Source organism: Pteropus alecto, unplaced genomic scaffold (assembly GCF_000325575.1).
Source record: "Pteropus alecto unplaced genomic scaffold, ASM32557v1 scaffold131, whole genome shotgun sequence".
Taxonomy (NCBI): Eukaryota; Metazoa; Chordata; class Mammalia; order Chiroptera; family Pteropodidae; genus Pteropus; species Pteropus alecto.
Genome location: NW_006434709.1, coordinates 8,556,041 through 8,560,013, shown reverse-complemented (window position 1 = coordinate 8,560,013; position 3,973 = coordinate 8,556,041). Strand labels below are relative to the sequence as shown.

The following is a 3,973-nucleotide window of genomic DNA, read 5'->3' as shown; positions in this document are numbered from 1 at the left end:
AACAGAGAAGCTTGCCAAATCCAAGTGGGTTTTTTCTGTTTTACAGGTGGTAGCTTAGAGACCTTGGTCTCAGGAAGGAAGGACTCAAGGAATATTTGTTATTGGCTTAACCCATTTCCCGTTTCCCTGAGAATAATCGCCGGTGGCGCTCGCGGCTGCAGCATTTACCCCAAGATAACTCACAGATTACAGTCCTAACCTTACCCCCAAAGTTTGCCACGAAATATCTCTTTTTTTTAATTATTATTTTTGCATCACTCTGGTATATCATTAGTCTTTGGAAACAGATGACATCGTTCTATTTATAGCATTCTATTGTCAGTAGTGGTAGTGCCATTTATAAAATATAGTAATTCTCGATTTCTGAAAAATGTCCAATCCTAGAAAACGTAGCATTCCTATGCAGGATGTTAACATTGTTCTCAAACATGTGTTAGAAGATTCATTAATGAATCCAATTTTTCTGAAATAGACAATTCTGATGATTTTGGGGATAGTGCTTTGGAAGACTATGGTCACGCCTCTGGTCGATTTGGAATCTGGTGGTAATAGGCCTACATTAGCCCTACAGGTCACACTCTGAAGTGGTCAACTCATGATTCCACATCAAAGGTATGACTCCCAGCACACTTGGCAGAAAAGTTGATGTCAGTTATACTACTGACCCACCGCAGTATTTTGAACTTGTTCTTTACTGAGGAATTAGTTTCAAAAATTACTAGCAAAACAAATACCCACATTGCCTTGCTGGCCTCAAAGCCACCTGGTTTGAAAGGATTTTTGTGAATGGTTAAATGGAAAGACTCTGACAATGACAAACAAAGTCTTTTTTGCAATAATGCTACTGCAAAGTATTGTTCAGAAACCTGAGCTAGAGATTTTTTTGGTTGACAAGGCCTCTTTGAGAAGCACCCTATCTCAGGCAAATTATGACTGGTGAAAGATCTTTTTCTTTGGTGCCTGCTAGTCAATCAAAAGCCCAGATGTCATTGCAGAAGATCGATCCTGTGTTTAACTTTCTTGTAAATAAGTTTTCAATGTATATACTCCAAACAGAAACATTACAGTCATTGAATCACTGATGCTTTTCAAGGGGTGGTTAGCTATGAAGCAGTACATCCCGACAAAACAAGCACAGTTTGGTCTCAAGCTATATGTACTTTGTGAAAGTGAATTTGAAAGATTCAGCTGATGGTTTGAAATCGTCACGCATTGTTCTTACCTTGGTCAATGACCTTGGCCAAAGATATTGTGTCTTCCTTGATAATTTTTATACATCTCCCATGCTTTTCAGAGAGTGACATCAAACAGGACTAATGCAGTTGTACAGAAAACATGCCAAATGATCTGAAAAAAAGAACTGCAAATGGATGACTGTAGCCATAATCTGTGATGAACTAAGAAACCATGTGTCGTCGTGGGTTGTAACGAGAATATGGGAGCAATGGATTTGACTGATCCGATGCTCGCTTATCCAACTAAGCACAAAAGGCACAAGTTTTGGTGTAAAATTCTTTTGCCACCTTCCAAACATTACAAAGCTGAACTCCCCACATTCTCTTCAAAGAGGACAGTCCTTAGCACATAGCCATGTAAACTTCAGACTGACATTGATTGAAAGAATGCTGGAAAAGCATCCCGAGCCAGGGCAGCAACGTCTTCAAGACTGTCACACCTCTTCACCTGTCTGGAAGACATTTCCCCAAGAGCATACCACCAACATCAGGGAAACAATCCATCTGGCTGCTGCAAAGTTTGCTGCTCGCACAATGACAGGATGGCAAGAAGATCCCGAGAGAAACTATTTTTGTGCAGAATGATGTTCAGCTTTGTGTTCCATGCTTTGAAATTTAAAAAATAAATAAATACTGATCGTCATATATATTTCTGTTAGGATTAGATACAAGTACTGTTTAGAAATAACTCCAAGGACAGTTTTTATATTTTATTTTCACATTGAAAACCAGATTTGCTTCAGCCTCAAAGACTATGTTTATATAAAATTAACACTGGCATCAAGCTGCACTTTTTTTTTTCTAAATGGAAAATGAGTTAAAACCAATTATGGTAAGGTTTCTCTAGGCCTGGCCATATGTAAGCGGAAATCTGCAGAGTGAGTCTTTTGGAAAGAATTGCCCATTTCTAGTAAAAGGACAAATTCAGCAGATGTGCTTCTTAACCCTTCTTCCTGAAACATGCTCTTGATACACAAGTAAAGCAGCATCCATTTTGACTTTTTTTAACAATGAAACCACAAACAAAAGCCAACCATAAAGTTTGATAATACAGAATAATGTGTGGATGGGTCCCTGATGCATCTTTGAGCAGCTGTCTACTCCCAGACTGCTTAAGAAAAATCCCTTTTAATCTACTCTTAGTTTTCCATTAGTTGTAGCCAAACACATTCCTAACTAAAACAGGTATTCTTTTGATAATTATTTGTGTCTGTCAACTATGCTTTTAAGGCCACAGAGGACCGATAATTGCTCTTGAAAATAGAACAACATTCTGATCTTGAAACTTTTTTTTAAACAAATCAGTTGCTTCCTAGTTTTTTTCTTTAAAAAGTTATGTGAAATGTTTGGTAAAAATGCTTTGAGAATCTAGAGAATTATTGTCATAAATGATCACTGCTCTTCAGTCATCACTTCATTGCTCAACAAACCTTTGTAAAGGGCCAGATGATAAATATTTTAGGCTTTATAAGCATTCCAAATCTCTTATCACAACTATTCACTCCGCCAGCAGGAAAGCAGCCATAGACGATATGTAACTGAATAAGTGTGGCTAAACTTTATTTATGGACACAAATTTGAAATTTATATTATGTATCAAAATACTATTTTAATTTTTTTTCAAACATTTAAAAATGTAAAAATTATTCTTAGCCCATAGGCAGTACAAAAACTTGTAACTAGCCAGATTTGGCCTATGGGCTGTAGTTTACCAACACTTTATCTACTCCAGCTGCTTGTTAGTAGATAAAGGCATAGAAGCCAATAAAAACAAGGTTGCCTGCCTCCTAACTTCACTCACTGTCTGCGCTAACTTGGTATATGCGACAACAGAGACTTTAATGCACTTGAAAGGCGTGTGTTCTAAAAATATAATGGAGCAAAATCTCTGGTAAAATGTGCCCTAAATTTTTGTAAATCTAGATTTTAAAACCAATAATCAGCAATTAGCAAACCTTCAGTAGGCAGATTGATAAAGATGACTTCAGTATTTTGTATACATGTCACCATCTAGTGGTAGAATTATGCTTTGAGTAAAATTATACAATATGTGAAATTTCAAATTTCTCAAGTTTGTAGTGTATTACTAGGTACTTGCCTGGAAACCAGTCCCACATAAACAGCTTTGTAAAATTAGTATTGCCATGGAAATTATTTGTCTTAACATTCTGGTTGTTATTATTGAACATACGATTTTTGTCTCTAGATTTTGAGGTTAAAGGTCTGGTGGTGGTAATATCAGAGGCCAGAGTTCCTGCAGAATTTACTCCTCCATCAAAACTCCCACATTTATCACGGTTTGTGAAACTTAGGGCCATTATTAGAAAGGCAGGATATTTTATCCACAGCACCCAGTTCAGCAAATTGCTGTTTGGTTCAAAAACTGCCAGAGTGATTATTCTTTAAAATTGGATTCTATCACTTCCCTGCTTAAAACCCTTCAATATTTCCTGTTGCATTTAGAATAAACTCTCCCCAGTTTTTAACATTACTCTTATTACATTCCAACCACACTGGTCTGGTTTCTAAAATAAAAACTTCCTGCCCTGGATCTTGGTGCATGTTTTTTCTTCCTAGGACATGCTCTCTATTTTGAAAAGGCTAACCTCTTATCCTAAAGGATTCAACTTAAACATCTCAAAAAATAACTCCCCTCCCCTCTAATATTCTATCAGAGTACTCTTTATTTTCTTAACAGCTTTTACTAGAATCTATATTTCCATGTTTACTTGTATAGG

The 3,973-nt window shown here is 36.7% G+C and overlaps 1 long non-coding RNA gene across 3 annotated transcripts in view; it reads left to right on the top strand.

Moving 5' to 3' along the window:
* The window catches only part of LOC107195498, a 4,684-nt gene extending 1,298 nt beyond the window's left edge, over positions 1-3,386 (top strand). For 2 of the 3 annotated variants that reach the window (XR_003045668.1, XR_001516681.2), the window contains exon 2: positions 47-3,386. This is a non-coding gene — a long non-coding RNA (uncharacterized LOC107195498). The remainder of the gene's footprint in view (positions 1-46) is intronic. The other variant, XR_001516682.2, reaches the window with a different exon arrangement.
* Positions 3,387-3,973: the final 587 nt, after the last annotated feature.